The 24,385-nt window shown below is 37.2% G+C and overlaps 1 pseudogene; it reads right to left on the bottom strand.

The window, feature by feature from the left end:
- Window positions 1-5,294: 5,294 nt before the first annotated feature.
- The window catches only part of LOC122135225, a 59,867-nt pseudogene continuing 40,776 nt past the window's right edge, over window positions 5,295-24,385 (bottom strand).

Here is a 24,385-nt window from a genome sequence, read left to right as displayed (position 1 = left end):
ATGATGCAATTATGATGATTGATATATCCCTAGGCTTGGAGCCATCCAAATACAAATGATGATGAATGATAAAGACCATTTTATGATATATTATGCACTAGACTGTTAATTATTCGCCACGGCTTAAAAAAAAAAAAAACCCTTCCAAAACTCATCAGTGCCAAACCCTTTGCCCCCAAACCCAATTCATTTCCATTTAGACTTCTTTGAGGGATTGAATAAGGCAAACCAGAGTACATAGGTAAGGACGGCAGCGCAGTGGATTTAAGTAGAAACAGTTTGCAAACCTCTAAAAAAAATGGTCCCAATAGATTAATTCCCCAAATATCTCCCTTGACCAATTTGATGTCAAGCTTTAGTCCCCATCCCACAGGCTTCAGAGGTCCAAATGAGGAAACGGCGCCCACATACTAGTCCCTTCCCAAGTGCTGCAAGATAGCTTTTACCATGGCTGAGACATGCAGGAGTGCTGAGAGCGAATCCCAGGGTTAGGGTCGGGAGAACCCAAGGAATGATGCCAAAAATGTGGAAAGTGTCATGATTGCCTTTTGATTGGGTGAACTCCGAAGCACCCACTTACTGTCTGTTTCGTTTATAGATTTTATTCAATTGGTGAAATGCAACTTAAACGAGGTTACATTCCCAGGGCATTGTGTCAAAGATTGTTCTTTTCGTAGAGGGGTGTGTTAGGAGTGAGGAAGTACATATCCATAATTGTCATCCCGGTCCGGTAGCTACAAGCATATTGAGTTAGCTGGATGAGGAAGAAGGGCAAAAGAAAACAGTCCCTAGTATTTTGTAAGGTAAGATTTAAGGTGCTGTATGCGAAGATTAGATATCGCACCTAACAAGAATAAACTAACCTACTATCTGTGGCTTTGACCATGGATAGGCCATGATTCAGAATAGTTATGGACAACAGCGAAAACGTCTGATGTTTTTAACTAAAGCATAATCTGAGAAAAACAAAGTGCTTAGAGTCAGAAGAGTATTCGCCTTTGGAACATGTGCGTTCTTGCCAAGGAATATCGGTGTTGGTTGTTTTGGTTCGTGTAGAACCCGGCCACGCCTGCCCACCAGAAGTATTTCGGCACACCAATTGTCAGAGTTGGCGGAAACACACGCTGTATATATATTGTCGGTTCCATTGTCAACGGGCGCTCGTCTCCTGGTTTCGTGCCCAAATCATTTTGGCAACTGTGCAGCGTCAAGTTCTGAGGAGGAGGGGCCCTGGTGAAAAAAAAAAAACCCTCTCCAATATTTTGGATTTGCGACTCTGCAATACTAGTTCAACCATCATAGGCCGGTAGTCAGGGTGGACACCTGCGCGAGGCGGTGCAGCACGACACTAGATTAACTATAGGGGGTATACGTGCCCCTCCAAGAAGACTCGCACTGTGTCACTAAGGATGAGGTCCATGCACCGCCAACTAGCTAAACATTATATTCATTGAATATGATACAAGGGTCACCCATATCAAGTTATGTGTAATGTAGGATAGTGATAAATACAAGGGAAAGCTAATGGCTACCAGCTCATCACGTAAGAACTGGGCAGGAAAGAAAACAAATAATCCGATGAAAAAAATAGGAGAGTCCAGTAACGCATTAAAATGCATATTGTACATAAGAAGGAAGTGAAGCACATAGCTAGCGAACTTTATTAGATATTGTATGCATATGACACTTTACACTAGAAATCAGGATATTTTCGGGTTACCACAAAATGCAGCTTGGAAGTGTAATAAATAAATGTGAATCTTACACAGGAATATCCACCTGAGCATATTATAAACTGCCTGAGTTATGAACACTTCTATACAAGTCTACTAACGCCAGTTCTAATGCACAATACTTACAAATAAATTAAGAGTGAATGTTTACCAGAAGACCAGATAAAATGATCTAGTACTAAAATATTTATACTTCTATGAATATTCTATGCCACTTTTTACAATTAATTCAATCATGCGTGTTATTCAAATGAAGTAACTGCCTCAACTAGCTACAAGAATCAGCTGTACTTAGGGTCTGCACGAATTAATCCAAATTTCTAATCGACGATTACCAGATGATACGGAACGACCACGAGAGTATGTAATAGTGTCCAGAAGAGGCCGAAACATATAATCGATTTTAAGGTACCACTCTATGTTAATTCTGCCAATAACTAAAATTAAAGCTGCCTTGGGGGCGAGGTTTTTTGTTCTATTTACATGTATATGTATAGGTTTATACATTATATTTAATATTAGTGGGTAGTATAACAGTGACGCTTAATAATACTACGAAATGAGAACTAAAGAGCGTGTTAAGATTGTTTAATGTCATATTATGATAAATGCGGCATTAGCAGAATGAGCACAAAACGATTGTGTATAAAATTCATTCAATTCGTAAATTGTCGATTAATCGTAATTTATACTACGCATTGACAAATTTCAGAGATTAACTAATTCAGACAAATTGGATTTATAGTAAAGAATCGGGCAGACCCATAGAAGAATACTAGCGTCGTTGGACAAGGACAAGATAATGGGAGATATGTAATAATAACAACAGAACTACTGTTAATATGCGCCCAGACAGCAAAAAAAAATGCCAAAACTATAGCTCATGGTTATTAATTTTGCAGACTTTTCCGATTTCCTGCAAGATTCATGTTTGGTCACCATCACAAGATAAGAGTCGGCAGGTAAAAAAACAACACTGTATTACTCACGCAAGCTCAAGGACTTAAATATTACAATCACGGATTGACTGACTCGTAGTGGCATGTATCCTAATGCAAAAAGTCACATCGTTTTGCAGGTTCACTCTACAAGAATTAAGGTTCATAGATCTATTACTAGACAGCTTGGCATAACTGGATGCTGCAAACCACATCTGTTTCGTTCCGTGTCTAATTAACTAGAAACGCACTCGGAAAGATTTCCGCTAGTTAGGAGAAGTAAGATGATGAAGAAGGCTAAATCGACTGCGCACGGAGATCAGGCTATTATGTTGGCGACGCGAGCACCTATTATGACCTTCTACTGTGTGCAAATAACTGTAGAAGGTTACCTACGTTGAGACAGACGGGAGGCAAAATAACATATCCAGATAGAGAGTAATATGTAAGGTTAAGTTAGCATGCAAGCCATGCACTTTTAGCTAGATGGTTGAAGTATAAGTAAGTTAACTGGTCATATGCATCGCTCATTTTATAAGTGCTCCAAAAACGAGCATGCGTTCGATTAAAGAATCACCATTTGTTGTTGCCCCGAATTAAGAAATTGACATGAATCTGTAAGGAGTATTGTAATCATTCTTGCTAGTCGTAATGCTAAACTGCTATTTGCTGCCAATATGACACATGATACTGTCCTGTGTCTCGTTAACGTGCATCTGCTCAGATAGAATACACTCATGACAGAAACTTCCAACTCCCCCGGCGGGTTTTTGGGTTTGTTTGGGTTCTTTTTTTTGTTTGCCTTTGCTTTGTTTAGTCACATACTGGCCCATTTTAAATCGGTTATTATGATTGCTATAAACGAGTACATATAATGCAGTGACTTTGGAGCCGTTTGAATTTTGAATGGACACTTCAATTAATCAGGGGGACGCCTTTCAGAAGGTGTGTTTCTAACAGAATTTAAAAAGAAAGGGAGATTTGAAAGGTTTAAAGCCAAGCCACTAGAGAGCATCCTCGTTCCAGTTGAAGGAAATTAACCTTTAGAGTCTGCCCAGAACTGGGTTCGTTTGTAAAGGAAAGAATGATCTGCCTTTCTCTATAGTAAACAGAAAAGCTACCACCCTTCCAAAGACACACTTCAACCAAACGTTTAAACAAAAACGTAAAAAACAAGCGACGGTAGTCAACTACACCATTAGAAAATCTAACTGGTCTGGAGATGGCTGCGTGAATGCAGTCAGACAAGTACTGGATGTTGTTGTACTGGCAGCTTAGAGAAAGGACTGCCGCAATGCTATGAGACAACAGCAAAACAAGTTGCAAGTCCAGCTAAACGAGGACCACACTTTAGTGCGGCCCTCGCGGACATAGAGGCCACAGATGTATGGCATCCAGTATCTCATATTATGCGATGTAATAGATCTGTGAGCCTGACTAGAGGTTCGAAATATCATTACAAACATGCCACTGGTCATCCGCCATTTCATCCCTAACAAATCGAAAAATTGCCAATATTTTGTATCTACGAAAGATACTATATCTGTGCAACACACTGAGACGAGATAGGTTCTATGAAAAATCAAGCACTATTAACCACCCACTCTGATCTGAATGCATGAAGGTGATCGAGGCTAGCAGCTTGAGTCATGTATGGCTGTAGATTACCTTGGTTCAAGACCAAGGAATGTTTTGTGCGTGGTTCTTGCCGGATGCAAGATCGACCGTTTCGGATACAGGGAAGCGATCCTTTATGTGGGACATGGTGCGAGGAGAGCTCTTGCGAAGGTTGTGAGAAGGGCGCCAGACGGGAGCGGCAATGATTTTTACATTGGGAATCTTAAGGTGGCCAAGAGAATGACGAGCCATTTCTTCTGCCTCATCTTGGGACAAGGACAGGTAGCAGAATGTATATAGCTGACGTCACATTCATAATTACTGAGTGCGAGAGGCCACAGAACAAAATGATCACGCTAGAGCGTTATCTGTGATATGCTCTCGCAGTAGCCATTTCTCACACATACAGGCTTTAGCTTGTAGATTTTTTGAAAGTCATGAAAAGGAATCCAGGAGTCGACTTGGCCTGATGCAGAGGAGTAAGCGATGTCCCGCTTAGCCAAAACATTCTTTGTGTTTTATAACCAAATGGTTTTTGTGGGATCGAACTGACATCGTCCTGAAACAGTTTGCTGAAAAACGCCACGATCTTCACTTTTAGATGATCTGACCTGTCACTCCGACTCGAAATGAGCCAAAAATTTTGAAAACAGAGGAAACTCGGAGGTGGACAACTATTGCTTACTAAAGTGATTTAATTAAATGTTGCCACTTATTACAAATGATTTCAGCACAAAACTTGTAGAGAAAATTGCAATAAGTTTTAGCACTCTTTATGACAATAAAAAAATTTCATTGTACGTACATTCCAGTCCAAGTTCTAAATGTAAAATATCCACCATTTTATAATATTCTTAGAGATATTTTCCTGCTGGTTGGCTCACCTTTGCATTTAGGCTCATGGGCGATAACATCTTCTCATGTCAGATGGTCCTTGTTTTTTTTTTTTTTTTTTTTTTTTTTTTTTTTTTTTTTTTTTTTTTTTTTTTTTTTTTTTTTTTTTTCTTTAGGACTTCAACTTAAATTCCCCTCTTTTATTTTCTGTCACTGACCCGGGGCGATCGGCCGGCACTCCAGGCCGGAGGAGGCTTGAAGACGTGCCACCGAGTGGTTTGGAGCAAGCCTTCGCAGTTAGAGGGGCAAATGAGATAGAGGGGTGTGGGGATATGAAACTCATGGCACTTGTTGGGGCAAACAGGTTGGTCTTAGTACCCTGAGGAACGCTCTCAATGTCCAGCCTCCTTCCTGCACGATCACCTTCATTAGCATACAGGATCTAAAGAACAAAAACAGATTTCAATTTGTAAATCTGCAGGAAACGGTTTTTAAAAGGGTCAGGATCTTTAATATTACATACATAACGCACAATATGTTAGATATATTACAAATTATAGTCCGTTACTGATTCAAAATAACATGGACAACAAAATTAGGTAGTAACGCTAATCCATAGCATTACCCCATTAGGGCAATAGACTCAAACTACTTTTTGCTTACGTGTGACCTAACTGGTTAGTCACATTGCTTTAAATAGGACAATCTTGTACCCTATTGATATAAAAATAACAGAAAGAAAGAAAAAAGTAAAATTCCAATTATGGTTTAAACAGCATGAACTGCATTAAAAAATTATAGTAGGGTTGTGAGCTAAATGAAAAAACTAAAAAAATGTATTAATTCAATAAGTGTAAAATTAAAATAGTAAACGTACAATCAATATAAAAACACTTAAGAAAAATATTTGAATTAGATACCATTTACCCGCATGCATGTGATCATGTGCATATTGATGGAATCAATAAATAAATGAATCCACTAATCACTAATGACTGTTACTTTAGACTTTCAGGTGACTATGCGTCCTCCGGCTTGGATCTTACAGCTGCATTTCTGACACTTTAGACCATAACATCCTGGTTTCTCAGTTGGAGCATTGGGTTGCAGTTGGGGGAACTGCGTTAGAGTGGTTTAGATCTTATTTATCTGATGGAAGTTTTTTGGTCTGTCTTGGGGATTTTATGTCATCCTCTTGCATCTCTCTCGTAGTGGTGTCCTCAGGGCTCCATTCTTGGTCCTATCTTATTTTCATTATATGTACTTCATTAGGGGTCCATTTTTAGGAAATACGGAGTCTCTCGTTTCCGTGTATGCAGACACATACACAACTTTTTACCTTCCTTTGAAGATGCAAACTCTATAGCACCATTGTTGGACTGTCTTGAGGAGATTAGGGCCTGGATGGCTTCACATTTTAAAGGTCAATGAAGAAAACAGAAGTCATGATATTTTAGACCTGGGAATACCTGTAACCCCCTTGATTTAGATTTGAGTGTTACAAAATCATATGTGAAGCCACATGTTAAAAACCTGGGTGTTATAATGGACGGTGATTTTTAAATTGATAAACAAATTAATTCTGTAATTAAACCTTGTTTTTTTTTCCAGTTGAGGCAATAAAATCAAAAGTCAAGTGTTTTTTTGTCTTTTAATGATTTTGAAAGGGTCATTCATGATTTTATCTCAACCTGCCTTGACTATTGTAATGGCTCTCACGTAGATATTAAACTCAAACGCTTACACATGGTACAAAAAATGCTTCTGCCTCGCCTGTTAACGGACACAAAATCACAAACAAATTACACAATATTGGCTTCTCTCGCCATTGGCTTCCTATTTATTTTAGAATTGATTTTAAGGTTTTTTAGTTTACAAGTCATTAAACGGGTCTGGCACCAAGTTACCTTTCTGATTTAATACAGCCACACGATCCCATCGAGAGCACTTAGGTTTTAAGCTTGTTATGTAAAATTGTTTTTACTTTGATTATGCTTGTACAGCTTTGGAAAACAATAGTTGTTTTAAAAAAGTACTCTATAAATAAACTTTGATTTGATTTGATAAAAAAGTAACTAGTCTGATTCGGAGTATTTTACAATATTACAATCTAATTACAAGAACTTAAATTTTAGAACCTGATTACGAATCCAGATTACATGTTACTAGGTTACTATCCAAACACTGTTTTTTGACCAGTTTTAAGGATTTTGTGTGTTCTTTTTGCTGTTTTTATACAGAATTATGCTAATTGCATCAACACACACACTTTGGGCCTTGTACATGAAACATGAGAAATTCATTTCTGCATAAAATGTAGATGTAAACTGTAACCTCGGTTCCTATGAGGGAAAGAGACATTGCATCATCAGCAACTGAATCTATGGGGAAACACCTTTTCTCTGAACACAGTGAAGCCCTGTTGGAAAAAGGCTACTGTAAATCACTGCTCAATGGCATTTGAGTGTTCTTAGTTTAATGCTAATTGCTGGAAATCTGACCACTAAGAAAAAAAAAGAGACATTCTCTTCAAGTTAGGTTCACTCGATATTGTCCCAGTAGCTGATGCACAACAAACCGGTATTGCTGTGATATGGAATGTACTCATATCATTAGTCATATCACCCACCCTTAACACTGTCTTCTCAATGATTTCAAAAGCCAGACATCCATATATCTGAACTACAGAGCACTCTTCTGAGCATAGCTCAGCTTTCCTACAGCAGTTTTTCAATCATGATGCAGCACAACTTAACTATGTGTATTCTTGCAAACTGCATTCCATACAAAAAAAACTTCACTAGATAGAATCGCTGTGGAAAATCAATCAATCAATCTAAATAACTGACCTGGAATATTCTTGGGAGATTTCATCTGCCTCCCGCTCGATAAACGCCATTGCTTGCGTGACGGACGTATATGGAAAAAGTTTGTTGTTTTGAAAAAAAAATTACGCTTTTAAAGTTGCAAAAAGGAAAATCATTGCACTTCTATACAATTTATAAATGAAATAAATCAAATAACATGTATAGTTTGATCCATGGATAGTCATTCATCAGAATACTTACTTCCTACAATGTCTAAGAGTACCATAGAAGGGTTGGACTGCTCCTTGTCTTGCTCATATCATTGTAAAAGAGGATTTTTTACTGCTCACCACAACATACTGAAGGAAAACAACAACATTTTGAAAAGTAAGGGTCACACATGTCCAAATGCACCATAACAGTTTAATAACAATTCTTCATGCATCTGTACCTGCTTTTTCCAGCCTATCTTTTAATATTTGCTCTATTCGTATCGCGCGCGCCCCCTTCAAGCCTGATTCTGAGACAAATAAAATCTCTGCTAAGATAAGTCCATGCCAATCTTTGAACAAACAATGAGAAAAAAAAATACATGCAGTTCTATCTGGAAAAACAAACCAAGCGTTCGTGACGACAATCCATAAAAATCAAAAAAAGCTTTACTACCTGCCTACCAGGGTACGCTTTAAACAACCGGCACTCACATCTCACGGGTTGTAGCTGTAAATACCGTATCCAAAAGCATTCGCATTTTTCATTTCAACTTCCCGATGTTGCCAAGTGAAACAAAGAAGAAAGTCAGGCTTTATTTTATCAATCAAGAAGGTATGAAAATGGGATGCTCCCCCAATCGCTCAAATCATCACAACAGCAATTATTAATTACTTGTTTAAACCCTGAACAAACAGCCGTAAGTCTTTTCAGGGGGTGAAGCAATTTATTATATTTCAATGAACGATTATTGCAGATTGAAACTGGCATAATAAACTATGAATGCGTATCGCATATCAGCAGTATTAAAACCCGGGCTCATGCTTTCTGTAATAAAAGTGACAAGACAAGCCTGTAATTCTGCCCTTAAACCAAACTGCAGTGGCAATTTAATTAAATGTTTCTGGTTTGAAAGCATACTTGGGGGGAAAAATACAGGTAGGTGACAAAAGAAATGTTTAAAGAATCATGCATGATCTGTGTGACTAACTGTGACTACTAATGTTATTCATTCTGTAGTGAACATGCTGCTGGTGCAACAGATAAACAAACCGTACATACAATCAACATACACCAGAGCCAAAATAGAGTGCTGCAACAGTGAGACAAAACCGAAGACTAATCCCATAGGTTCACCTCAAGGGTTTTTATAATGTTTTTTTCTGTGAATAATATGACAAACAGTGAATGACTGTGTTTTCATTAACTAACATTAACAAAGATTAATAAATACTGTAATAAATGTATTGCTCTTTTAGTGAATACAGGGAACTAATGGAACCTTATTGTAAAGGGGCTACCAAATAAACATTGCTGCTTCAAAACTAATTTTTCAGTGTGCATTTAGTTGTTGAGGAAATCTCCACGTATTATCAGTTTATTTTTACCAAGGTTTTGTTTAAACTTCAAAAAAAAAAAAAAAAACATTAAAAAAACTAAAATCTCTCCATGGTGAATTATTCTCTGTGTTTGGACGTCTGACCAGAGCACTCCGTACGGATGTGTAGATATAAAGTCCTTCATTTGGGAATTTTTTATTTTCAATGTCAACAACTCTGATTCAATTATAAAAAATTTTAAATTTTTGTATTTTTCCCATTTTGGTTAAAAGTGTCTGCTAAATTGGGTTTTTCAACCTTTCCAAAAGCCAGGAACCCTCCCAGACCGGTCATGTCTCCACGCACCCCAGACGGAAACACGGTGATCAATTAATAAACTTCAACTTTATTACAGTTATTACTGATCCTCTAATCACTACAGTGATAATAGGCTGCAACTAATAATTACTTTGATAATCAAATTTAAACTGGCGAATAATGCTATAATGAATGTTCCTATTCCTAATTCGTAATTTGAAGTCAACACTAGGTTCATCACATCTTCTAACCGGCCAACGGGAAACAAAGAGTTAAACCACACACACACACACCACACCCCCACCACAACCCACACACACACACACCACACACACACACACACCCCAAAACCCCACTAAAAAGCCTCTGAAAAGGGGCTCAGAGTAGGGGTTAGTAAAAAAAAGATTTGAATTAGCAAAATATCTTCCACTAATTTCATGTTTTAGTATTAAATCTCAATTTAAAATCAATCAGCATTGCTCCCTATCATTATAAACACTCTGAGTAGCTTTCGGAGGCGTCACCAACACAAGATGCGTTCATTAAAATCAAAAAGGGAAAGTGAAGCAACAAAATGCCACAATTCAGGCATAACAGGAGCCCGTCTTAAAGTTACTCACAGAGGGCAAAGAAAAGAAGATACCAAAGACAAGGAGAGCAACCACCGACTACATATGAGGGTGAACAAGAGAGGAGAGAGGACTTTAAACACAGATAACGGCAGTCCAAAGCACGTTTACCACCTGGCAACAGAAACATCCTATCATCACAGCATAAAAGGATAATGCAACTTATTTGCTGATAAAAGAAATCTGGTAAAACTTTTGATTAGGGAACACTGTTCACTATTAACTAGCTGCTTATAGCAGCATATTACTACAACTGGCTGTTTGTGTGTACTAATAAAGCACATTTAATGCCTATTCTGGGATAAGCATATTTTAGATCCTAACATAACTACTACAACAACTAAATCACTTACTATCAATAAGCAGCAAATTGGAGTTTACTGAGGGAAAATTCATAGTTTAAGGGATAGTTCAGCCCTAAATGAAAAATCCCCCATGATTCACCTGCTATCTTCATGATAAAGGTGTATGTGTATTTGACTTTTTTCTTTTGGATGATTTATATTCGATTTGAGTTAAGAATATTGTGGCTCTTCCAAGCTTTATAATGCCAGTAATTGTGGGTGATGTTTTTCAATAGTCCAAAAGAAGACACAAAGTGCATCCATCCATCATAAAAAGTGTCCCACACCAGTGAGAATATGCTAGTCTTGCGAGAACCAACGCTTTTTTTTTTACAGGGGCAAAAGGAGAGCCGCCAGAGACACCTCTTTTTTTATTAAGTGGATGGATGCACTTAGTTGGACTCTTATTGGACTTCAAAAAGAACACCCATTCACTACGAATAAAAAGCCTGGAACTCTGATTGGATTCGTCTAAAAGAAAAAAGTCATATACACCTAGGATGGCTTGAAGGCAAACTATCCCTTTATTAGTGAATATGTATGAATTGATATATGATTGGGTTGGTTTGAAGGAATAAAGTCATATACACCTAAAATACAACAACCTAACAAACTGACATACATTAGCACAAATAATTTATGCAATAATTTTTTTTATTTTATTTTTTTTAATGAAATGGCTAACTAATATAAACAGAATACAAACATAATTTTTGTTTTAAATTAGTGCTGTCAAAGATTAATCGCATCCAAAATAAAAGTATTTGCATTTTTTACATATTATTATTTTGTTTAATATATAAAGGTACACCGTATATTAGTGGGGATATATAAATACAAACACATGCATGTATATATTTAAGAATATGTTTTATATATTAAAATATATTTATGCATATAATTATAAAAATCTAAGAATATAAATATATAATAAATATTTTCTAAGTATAGTATACTGTATGTGTGTTCATATGGCAAACATAATTAAATGTACACACAATACACATACATATATTATGTAAACTAAAAACTTTTATTTTGTTTATTTTGTATTTTATTAATCATGACACCTGCTTTCTTGACAACACTAAATATATACATGACAAAAATGTGCATTCCAAAAGAATCCTCTCTCACCAAAAGCTCATATTTTTTTATCTCTACTTCACACTGCTTAATGAGAGCATGGCCATACCATTTGCTACATTATTTGGAAAACTGGAACCAAATTCTCATTGAGTGGTTCGGGATGGAAAAGGTATTCAAAATGAAGGTAATACTTTCTTGCTAATAAACTATGAATTGTGGTGGTAAACTGCCAAAACATTAAATCCATTTATTTTCTGTACTTGCCTTTGCTCCTGTATAATGGATTTTGCAGCAGAAATGTTTTTGTAAATCTGTTCCCAGCACATGCCTACTCTTACTGTAACTAAAAGCCTAGAATTAGCCTCTATTGAGAGGTCCTTCCTATCGACAAAAACGCTAACCAATGTTTATTCAGACTGAAAAACCAGACTTACCAACTGGCTTGAACCTTTCTGCCCCTTACCTAAATTTAGATCTATAGGACAGAAATGCTCAGCCTATTACAGCTGCAGTCCGCTTCCAGCCCATGCCACTGTCCACCCCGCCTGGCTGCAGTGTTTTGGCACGCTTGGAGCTGTCCACGCTGGAGCTGCATGTCGCTCGGCTTTCCTGCTGCTCTAATGTCACTCTCCCTTACTGCCCAGGGGCCGTATTCCCCAAACTCACAAGCATAATGCACTCCTCTGCCACCTGCTGCAAACGGCAGGTAAATAAATATTAACCACAAAGTGATTAACACCTGTCTTCTGTGCTGAAACTCTTTTACCTAATCTGGCGTGTCCTAAGTCAAAAAATGACCAGGACTTTTTTAAAATTGCTTGTATAATGCTTCACTATGTTGTAGTATTGTTATTTTCTTTTTAAATAGCACAGGTTTAGTATTCATTTTGGAACTGACTTATCTATAAGCCTCACAGATCTGAGTGTATGCATCTCAATTTATGAGTGAAAAAGCATTATTTTTGCATCACTCTTTAAAAGTTCATTTTTGTAGCCACCTGACCAGAACACCCGTAAGGCGCAGGTTTTACCCAAAAAGTACGTAAACCGCCCTGCTTTTTTTGGGGGAAGTTGTTTTATCATGTGAGCAAAGTCAGTAAATTTTAATCCAATGAGATTTAAACTAACTGGTAATAGTGAAAAGAAACTCCCAAACAGATCTGAACACAACATGCAAATGCATGGCTCATGAATATCGACATTATTCTGAGGCTGCGTCTAGTCATGCAACTCGATCACAAGTTTTCACGGTGACAAGCCTTCACCGCAGCAGACCAGTCTTTGTTGAAACTGACTTTGATAATCAATCCCATTGCATCAGTCAGATAAAAACTGAAAAACCAAGCGAGTAACCCTTTGTGACTGTGGGGAAAAGGCTAATAAACATAGACTTGCTCGCTTGCATCTCTGTTCATCTCCTTCTGGTACTTGATGGCCATGTGGTTGAACTTCTCCTTCTCCTGCGCTTGGAGCTCCAGCTGCAGCTTATGTTCTCCCCTTCTTCTTTCTTGGCGCAGGTCAGTGGAGCTGCCTTCTTCTTCTGGAGTCCAACTTCATGTCCTTCCCGTTCGGCGATCTCAGCCAGTTTATTATTCACCGCCTGCAGTCACATGTCGAGGCTGCTAAGATGCAGATTGACTACAATTGCCTTTGCTTAGAGAGCACAAGATTTTGACCTGATTTAAACACCAAATGATAATGTTTTGGCCCTCATAGGTTTCAGCCACATAAGATACCTCAAGAGACAAGACTTGTAATTGACTTTGCTGTTACAAACTAGATGTTCTATTAAGCATGAAAATACAAAATAGCATATATAGTAGTATGTAAAACTAGATTTGAAAAAAAAAATAGTTTTGAAATTCAAGCTTCAATATCACCCCTTTGTTAACTGAGCTTGTCACAGGGTTATTATAATTAACTAAAACCATAAAAAACATTTCCATTACATGATATGAAAACAAATGCTACCACAAAGAAAAAGAACTCAAAGGCATTGGACCCCTTATGCGCAAAAAAGCAGTCTTAAAGTCTCTGCAGTATCGTGGCTGCCATTTCAAAATAAATACTGTATGAGCCCAAATTACCCATCTTTCTTTACGCCAAAAAAATCATTAGGATATTAAGTAAAGATCATGCTTCCAAGAAGATATTTTGTGTAAATTTCCTACTGAAAAATATATCAAAACTGATTTTCTTGATTAGTAATATGCATTGCTAAGAACTTCATTTTGACAACTTTGAAGATGATTTTTCTTAATATTTAGATTTTTTTGCACTCCTCAGATTCCAGGATTTTTCTTTTGTATAGCTGTATCTCTTCAGCCAAACATTGTCCTAATAAAACCATACACCAACGAAAAGCTTATTTGACCCAGCTTTCATTTAGTGTATAAATCCCACTTCAGTAACATTGATTACTCATATTTCTGCCTTTAATTCTTGGCAACATTTCTTTTTTCTTTGAGCTTAACATGTACTAAAATAACTAAAACCTAACTGCTAAGTGACAAACACTAAAATACAAAACAAAATCACAAAACTTTAAATAAAATTAACATGAAATCAGAAATAGAAAAGTTTAAGCAAATCAGCAAAATGGACAACCTGACCCCCAAAACAAGCCCTCAGTGTGTGGCTCACATTAGTCCGCGTAGGCCTGCACTCTCAGAAGCATGCCTATATTTCTCATATCTTATTTTCTTTCATTAAGACAAAACACTCAGGTTCACATTAGCTTTTCACTTTTAAGGACAAGCAAAACCAAACCTGGTTATATCGGGCCTTTCAGAGTTCTTTTCTATATTCAGGGCATTCTCGTAATGGGCCTTTTACGGTGGTTTGCCAGCTCCTCCTTCCTGTTACAGCCAGTAAACTTACAGGAAGACATTAGAAAAGTTATGATAATGCATGGAGATAAAGTGCAGGTTAACCAACTGGCAATAATATTACCTTCTTCTTGAGCTCGGAGTCTCTCGTTCAGTTCTGTCTTCTCCTTGCTGAGGATCTCCACATCTTTGGTAAGGGTTTTATTGGATTCTTCAAGCTAAGTGAAAACGCATTATAATCTAATTAGCCACTGATATAACCACAGAGTTACAAATAACGACCAGAAATAAAACAACAGATGGCTTGCACAGTACATAAAGATCTGATACTGAAAATGTGATGAAACACAAATAGACTAATATACATTGTTAGGGCCGTATGATTTCCGTGGAAAACACAGACGGAAATCCAGTCATACAAACAACATTTTCTGTATAACGTGGAATGTCATGGAATTTGTTACATTTTTAATTAGTAGAATGAAAGTAGGTCAATATGGACTAGTGTCTGTGAATATTAAACTACAAAAATATGAATGCTGCATGTTCTGCGTGTCTCTGCGTCAATGAATGGCGCAGACGCACAGTTTCACCTACAGTTGTACTCTTGATGTTTTCAGTCTGGTCTCTTTTTAAATGAGGACATAAATACATGAACAACATCTCCAGAACTTCTGCTCTGAGAAACACTTCGTGAGCATTCTGACCGCTTCATTTCAGAATAACTATCGTCATATAATATTCTACTACCGTTAAGTCTACAAGGTCAAAACAAAAAGCTCGCTTAACTTGAACACCCAGGCGAGCCACGATGGCTTTACTACTGCTCAATGAAATTATTATTAAAAACTGCTTTTTAAGGAGTAATCATGCTACTTTTATTCCATGTTTAAATTTTACCTCTACAGTAAAAGTAATTTTATTTGCCAAAAATTTAAAAAAAAAAAAATTTTTGTAATCGATTAAATTTTATGCGTTTTTATGGCATCATTTATCGTTGTGAAGAAGTTATAAGATTTGAACAAAAAATGGAAAAGTAATAACCCCTAATATTTAAAGGCCAGGCGTAATAAATAAAAGGCATGTCTGATTCAGAGAAGGATGCCTGTCCTTCACTAATAAGGGCTCAGGTGAGGCACAGACCTGTGCGATGGTCGAGTCCTTCTCTGAGATCTCCTGTTTGTACCGTGAAGCAGCTTTTCTTGTGCTCCTGAGAGAGTTCAAAGTACTGCTCCTCCTGCAGCCTTGTGGCATCAGCTGCTCCGACTCATTAGCCGTCGCGGGTCAGGTCCAGCTGAGCGAGAGGAAAGCGACTCCTACAAAAAAAAAAGGCGCGGTTCACAAGATGACATTCAATATAAATGCTACAAGATTCTCTACAGTTTCTTTATTCATTTTTTTTTAAAGCAGCCCCTTTGCAAATGCTACTGGATGATGAAAAGGACTTTTTACTTCTCGGAGTACAGGTCTTGGACTTTTCTGAGAGCCTCTTGAGTTTGTCGATTCTTCTCCTCTATCTCCTCCTTTAGCTCCTTCACCTGAGTTTTATAGAGTGTCTGAAAACAAGAAAAACGGCTTGTAATAAATGACGTGACTGCTAATGATGTCACAATGAGTAAAAGTTCATATCGGTACATAACTTTGTGACAAAACTAGTTTTACTGGTAACCCCGGGGGTCTTTGGGTGCTTTCCAGTTAGAGATTCTGGTGTTCAGCAAAAATCAACAAGCTTTTCAAAATAAAGACAAAAAATCTAAACCAAATTGGTGTTGATTTGCATTTAATTAAATTAATTAATTCGGCACATTATGTAATTTGAATCCCTTGACAGCCTTCAATATAGAAAAAAAGTTAAGGGATGATTAAATGCAACCTGTTTAGAAACTAGACAATTTGTATTGGTATTAAAAAATAAAATAATGGAAGAAATTCGTACTACTATTCACAGAGTATATTCATGACCCTTCTGAGGGCAGGACAGAGAAAGCGCGTACTTGTTGAGCTGTGCCAGCTGGAACTCAGCAGGCTGGCACTTGTTCACCGAGGGCAGCGTTGATTTCCTGTTTGAGCTGCTCTCTGATCACTTCGCCCTTTCGGCCTCCATAGTCCATTCTTCAGCTCGTTCTGGAGCCCTTTGCAGCTTCCGGGCTCCTGCTCCAACTGCACCCGCCCCAGCTCCTTCACCTGGGAGTTGGAGACAACACAGAAGAAAGATATTGAACCTTGTATGCTTGTAAAAACCCCTTCAGCAGTCTGTTAACTCTTGTCGAGGCAAGTTTTCCGGCTCTATCTGAGGTGTGTGAGTTTAACCCTCCACTCCTCCTCCAGCCTCTCTCGCTTCTGCCTTCATTTCAGCTGCTCCATCTTCTTTGTACAGACTGCTTGAGGTCTCGAACTAAAAGATGGTAGCACTGCTTCTCCACATAACACCACACTGCTCTCCGCTGCGCATCCGCAGAGTGTTCTCAGCCGACAACTTCTGACTCCACACGCTGGACAAGAGGAGACGTATTTGTTATTTTTCCAGAAAGACTTATTTTCAGAGAAAGAATGAACACCATATCATCTTAACCGAGAACTTACGTTTGCCTAAATTAAGGTATTGGAGCCATTTTGTTGCTCTTTGTGTTTTGGCACAGGTAATAATTTAATTAAATATTTTGTCGCAGTGTTATAATTATATAATGTCACAGTTTGGTCAAGGTTAATCATAGTTTTAAGTCATGCAACTGTCACAGAGATTTAGAGGTGAAAAACTCCATAGAAGCGCAATACAGAACTTCAGTTTCCTTCAATCACTAAAAACCCCGAGGACATTCTAACACTGCTTCATGTTCGGAAAACAATTAACAACGTATTAAATGATACTTCACCCAAAAATGAACAATTCCGCCTGCTCCAGTAATGACTCATCATGTCGTTCCCAAAGCCATAAGACCTTCGTTCATCTTCAAACACAAATTAAGACATTTATGATATATTTTTGATATATAGGCAAGCAGACAAGTCCAGAATATGAATGCATTCAATGCATTAACCATATTTAGCATTTTCTATATAATGGCTTTCTATGGGGAAACATGCACTTGTATTGTTCCGTTCATATTTCGATTAATCTGTTCACTTGTATATAGAATGCATCATCAATAAGGTTTATACTGAATTTGGTCTTTAAATAACACTGACTCTGCATTAGTTGAAGCGGTCAGTGGAGGGAAGTGTAGTTTTGCTCTCCAGGCCAACGTTCCTAAAAGAGTGTGATGTCATTTTTGTCACAGGTAATTGTTCTTTAATTATTTTGGTACAAATAGAGAATTGGAATGTTAATGTACTTCACTTCTTTTCAATAGAGAGGTGTGGCTCATTTGGACACGCTCTCCTTTTCTTTGTAGCCTGGACTTCCTGTTATGAGATTGCGCCGTAGTGGTAATGTGTGTTTGGGGTGTAGCAAACTTCTTCTTAACCACATTATGCACTTTTCTAATTTCTGGTGTGCTTGAAGAATCAATCACCTGGATCCAGGAAGCCACTAAAAATACATTTGAATGGAACTGAAAATTGCGGATGAAAGTCACTATAAAGTGGCAGAAGCAAGGACGTTTATTTGGATGGTCGCTGAGAGTCTTGCTGGAGAATTAAATTTTAAGTACTTTTAGTTTCCCCCTTTCCCATTAGTTTCCCGTCGCCTCTATCTAATTTGAGAAAATCCCTGCTATAATACTATATTTTGTCAAACAGCACTTGATTTTGTGCCATATTTCCCGATTCAGAAAAGAAAAGATTCTTTTCACGGAGGAGGAAGCATTATTATGGAAGCCCAGAAGTGATGGATTAAATTTACAATGCCTTAATAATGGATTTGTTTCTTATAAACGTGCGCCTTATCCACATTCACAAGTGATGGACGGCGTGGTGTGGATTATTGTGATGTTTTTATCAGCTGTTTGGACTCTTTTCTGACGGCACCCTTCACTGCAGAGATCCATTGCCTGAGACACTGTGCAGTGTACATTTCTCCAAAGCTGATGAAGAAAGAAACAGAAGAAGAAGAAAACAACTCATCTAATCTTGGATGGTAGAGTGAGCACATTTTAAGCCAGTGTTCATATTGGTTGAAACTATCTTTAATACGATATCAGCTCACAAGAATTTTACCGTCTGATTACACCACAGGGCGTACTTGCTCTGAAACTTATTTAAATAGCATCACAATGGTGCTATTAAAATAAATTATGATTGTTCCAATATGCATTAGTGTGAAAACTTAGAGGTGGTGTCTTGGCTCGCAGTGAAACGAGACGCTGGTTGTGTGTGTCGGGGCACGCAGAGTAACGATGGTCGCGGCACGTATTCGCACGCAGAACTTACTGTGCATAGGCAGCTGACTTGGATCTCTTCGATAAGACTCATATTTGTCTGTGAGCTGAGCCTTAGTGATGCGATGCTCTGTTCAACTCCTGATCCAGCCGCTGCTGCAGAGTCTTCAAGCTTCGTCGTTCAGGTCACGATTTCCAGACGTTTCTTCTCCTAAAACGCAGGAGCCATCGAAACACTGGTTACACATCAAACACATCACTTTATAAAACACAGGTGCCTCATAACAGGAGACTAGCTTGGAATAATAACTCAGGTTGGAAGTGACGATATACGAATTGTACCTCACTAATGTAAAACACTATCCCAGTTTCACTGTTTTATATTTAGGAATTATAGATCATACCTTTGCCACAGTGAGGAAATGTTTACATGCTACCGTGCTGCCCAGATTTCCATTCAAGTGATGCCATTGCTGTAAATTTAATAGTTCAGTTTCCTGAAATGCTCGGAATGCACAAAACTGTATGTGTGTTTTTTTTAACATTGCATTAACTTTCTTACACTGTGAGAAAACATCGGAAATGAAACAAAAAACAAAGTAAACTACGGGCTACCTTTACCAGGTTACCAGCGACCTTGTACCGTATCTACCTAAATTGGCATAAATGTAATTTATGTCTTGTAAAACTGGACTAAGCTTAACTTCCTACTGGTACACAATCGACGTGCAATTATGTACACTATACAAAAATGTATGCACATTTTTTAAATATAACAATACAAATAGTACCGTTCTCCAGAACATTACATCTGTCCTGCATTTGTTTCCTGTTCAGCTCTGCTTTAGACACGGACTGTGCTGCAAAGTTTGTTGTCCTCCTGCACACAGTGATACGAGCTTTAGAAAAGAGACAAACAACAGACAATTACACATACACTGGATTATCACACTATTTGCAAAGGGAATGTTTGGAAATTTAAAAAATTTAGTTATTTCCTGGCGAACTAAAGCAATATATTGAAAAACAACAAAAAATTTAAATGAACAAAAAACGAATATATATAATAGATATGGTATATCTATATATATAATATATATATATATATATATATATATCCTATATATAGCGCAATAGCCAAAAAAACAGTGTATGGGTCAAATTATAAATTTTTATTTTATGCCAAAAATCATTAGGATATTAACGTAAAAATCAATGTTCAATGAAGATTTTATTTTGTACCTTTCCTACCATAAATTATATCAAAAACTTAATTTTGATTTAGTAATATGCATTGTTAAGAATTTCATATTGGACCCAACTTTAAAGGTGATTTTTTCAGAATATGATTTGATTTTTTTGCACCCTCAGCTTCCAGATTTTCAAAATAGTTGTATCTCGACCAAATACTGTCCTCCTAACAAACCATACATCAGTGGGGAAAGCTTATTTTATTCAGCTTTCAGATGATGTCTATAAATCTCAATTACAAAAAATTGACACTTAAGACTGGTTTTGCGGTCTAGGGGTCAAAATATATATTTTTCTTTTTTCTTTTTTTCTTTTTTTTTTACAACTTTGAACAGCCCCTTAACTTTGTTTAACCTCAATCTCACTTCCATTCCCCAAAACAAACAAAGCAAAAAACTGATTTTTGACATACTTTGCCGATTTGCATTTTTAAGGATACAAAGCTTGACAAGTATTCAGAGCCTTTGCTACGGTATTTGAAATTGAGCTCAGGTACATCCCTACTCTCTGGATCATTTTTGAGATGTTTCTACACTTTGTTGGGAGTAGATCTGTGGTAAATTTTAATGATTGGACATGACTTTGGAAAATGCACATAACCTGTTTATGTAAGGTCTAACGCTAAAAACGCATAGGAGTAAAAAACGAGCCAAATCAAGCATGCATGGCTCAGAAAACGGACTGTATCGATCTAAGGTTTCAGATCTGAGGAAGGCTTACTAAAGGAAAAAGAGAGTCCTGAGAGCACAATGGCCTTCACTAAGTCTCTTAAATAAGGCTCTTCCTAGAGCAGCAGGCCGTCCAGCCAACTGAGCAAACAGAGGAGAATGGCATTTGGAAAGACCATCAGTGGAGATGCACAAAATTTCCAGGACAACCATCACTGCAATTCTTTTCACGATCAGGCTTTATGTCCGGCCACATGGAAGCTTCTCTGCTCAAATCAGGTCAGATCAGGGAAAGCCCTCTCTTTACCTTGCAGTTCTCTCTGATCTCCTCTGAGCCCTGGCTGCAGGTCCGTCTCTGTCTCGTGTCTAGTATGGTCTGCAGCTGGAGCAGCTCTTTTCCAGCTGGTGTTTGAACGTTCTCCGCGGCACGGCATCCCCTTTTCCTGCAGCTCGCGATTCACACGCTCTCCAGCTCTGGCTCATGGACTGTACGCCCAGGTTGGGATCTGTGTGGCTCTTTCCTCAAACGCACCAACGTGTCAGACTCGGCCCGCAGGAAGATCCGTTGGCTTCCCTCAGCTGTGAGGACAAGGTTGTGCGAGATGGGGTTTCTTAATTGTCATGTGGCACAATATTTCCCACAGCAGCCACAGTATTTGAGTTTAAGGAAATCCAAGAACGGCTATACATCACCTCCTTGTCTAATTCCTAAAATATTTTCACATTCCTGAAGTGTTCTTGATAAACTTACTTGGTTCTGCAGCTGGGCTTTTCATTGTTTTTGACTCATTTTCCTCGAGTCTTCCAGCTGCTCCTTCAAAGTATGACACTTAGAAAAAAGGAAAACACTTTTTTGAAGTTGTTTTTTTTTTTAGGAAATAAAAAGATTTAATATGGGGGATGCTTCACTCTTTCCTTATAACATGTGATCAGAGCTTTAAAATGTGTATTATAATGACCGACACAGCACTTGGCTTAATGATATTCATGTTTCCATTAGCTGATTTACAGACAGACATAAATTGGACATACTGGTCTGGCTGCTCTTTGCTGGTACTGGTTTCCTCGGATCTCACTGTGTTCTCATCTGAGAGTGTCAGTATTGTCAGATCGATAATATTGTCTGTAATATGTCTGTTCTGACGGTGACTCTGAGCAAAGTTTCATTGCCTCCTTTTTTTTAAAATATACAGTACAGACCAAAAGTTTGGAAACATTGCTATTTTTAATGTTTTTGAAAGAAGTTTCTTCTGCTCATCAAGCCTGCATTTATTTGATCGAAAATACAGAAAAAAATGTAATATTGTGATATATTATTACAATTTAAAATAATTGTTTTTAAATTTATTATACTTTTAAATTATCATTTTATTTCTGTGATGCAAAGCTGAATTTTTAGGATCATTATCACATGATCCTTTAGAAAATCATTCTAATATGATGATTCATTTATCAAAGTTGGAAACAGTTCTGCTGCTTAATATTTTTCAGAACATGTGATACTTTTTTAGGATACTTTGATGAATAAAAAGTAAAAAAAAAAAAAAAAGAATCTATGTTTTTAAAATATAAATATTTTGTAATAACAATATACACTACTGGTCAGTAATTTGGGGTCAGTAATTTTTTTTTCCTTTTTTTTTTTAAATAAAATCAATACTTTTATTCAGCAAGGATGTGTTAAATTGATAAAAACGTGATAGTAAAGAAAATATTTATAGAGAATATATTATTAGAATGTGTTTTTATTTTGAATAAATGCAGTTCTTTTTAACCTTTTAGTTCATCAAATATATTAGACAGCAGAACTGTTTCCAACACTCATAATAAATCAGAATATTAGAATGATTTCTAAATGATCATGTGATAGACTGGATGTTACATGTGACACCTGAAGGCTGGAGTAATGATGCTGAAAATTCAGCTTTGCATCACAGGAATAAATTATTTTTTTTAAAGTATATTCAAATAGAAAACTATTATTTTAAGTTGTAATAATATTTCACAATATTACTGTTTTTTTCTGTTTTTTTTGATCAAATAAATGCAGGGTTGATGAGCAGAAGAAACTTCTTTCAAAAACATTAAAAATAGTAATGTTTTTCCAAACTTTTGGTCTGTACTGTATACTGGAATGAGACACTGAATCCTCACCCTCATTCTCCAGATTTCTTCGTTTTTCAGCCTCCTGTTCCGCCTTTCTCTGATGTTCTGTTGTTCGGTGCTGGATCATGATCTTGTCTTTCTCCAGTAAAGACATGTTGGTCTCCATACTCTTCCTTAGGTTACTCTGAATCACGTCAGGAAAACAGAATATCAAGAAATCGAGAATCAACATACTAAAAACAACTCAAATTTTAACAGATATTTAACTTTAATTACTGTATCTATTAAAGTCTTGTATACAAAATACATACTCTCAGTAATTATTTACATTCATGCTTTAGAGATGAAATGATTTCACTCACCTCCTCGTCTAACTCTTTCATTATCTTGTCTAGCTTTGTATTGGATGCCCTGAGGGGGAAATTAATCAAATAACAGATTTCAAAGGCCTGATTTTATAGTGAGAAAAATTGACTTTAGGTTTTGGATTTTGGTTTTTTAAGTCTGACGTCACATGTCTAACCAAAACCGCTTTCCGTGTCCAAACAGCTTTAAAATCAGATACCACGACGAGAAAACAACAAAAGGTGCTAATATAAACTCACAATGTGATATAATAATACCAAGAAAGTTATAATCCTAACCTTTTTAACTCCATACCGAAGTCCCAGATAGCCAGATAATGAAAATATATATATAAATAAATAAATATAAAAATTATTTGTGTTTGGGATGCTGTGAGCATGGAGACTGTAGTGTACATGACACTGTAAGTTTGAAAGCGTTTAGCTTAAGTGATTAATATGAATAAACAGTGCTCATAAACGGCTGCTGAGGTCGTATTTCTCCAGTGAAGCCAGGCTTGGACCCGGAAACAGCGCTTCTTACGTCATCACTTAACAACCGAATAGGGATGAGGAGCTTAAATGAGAAAAGGTGGATGGATTATTGAAGATGGATGGATCTACAGTACATATGGATGGCTGAATGAAGAGTTTGATTTGAGATGGATGATGGATGGATTTTTGATAGACTGTTGTATTGTGGCTGGGTGGGGTGAAGGGTTTGGATGGATGGATGAGGTGTTTGATTGGTTCTGGATGGATTGCTAACTGCATTTTTTGTTGCCTTGTACATTACATGTGCAATGACAATAAAGTTGAATCTTATCTAATCTAATCTAATGAGGAGTGGAATTGCTTTAGGATGGATGGATGAGGAGTTTGATTGGCTTTGGATGAGGAGTCTGATTGCTTTTGGATGGACGGGTGAGGAGTCTGATTGGTTTTGGATGGACGGGTGAGGAGTCTGATTGGTTTTGGATGGATGGACGGGTGAGGAGTCTGATTGGTTTGGATGGATGGATGAGGAGTCTGAT

This window comes from Cyprinus carpio, chromosome A2 (genome assembly GCF_018340385.1).
Source record: "Cyprinus carpio isolate SPL01 chromosome A2, ASM1834038v1, whole genome shotgun sequence".
Classification (NCBI taxonomy): Eukaryota; Metazoa; Chordata; class Actinopteri; order Cypriniformes; family Cyprinidae; genus Cyprinus; species Cyprinus carpio.
The sequence above is the reverse complement of the archived record's forward strand: the minus strand, read 5'-3'. Positions and strand labels throughout refer to the sequence as shown.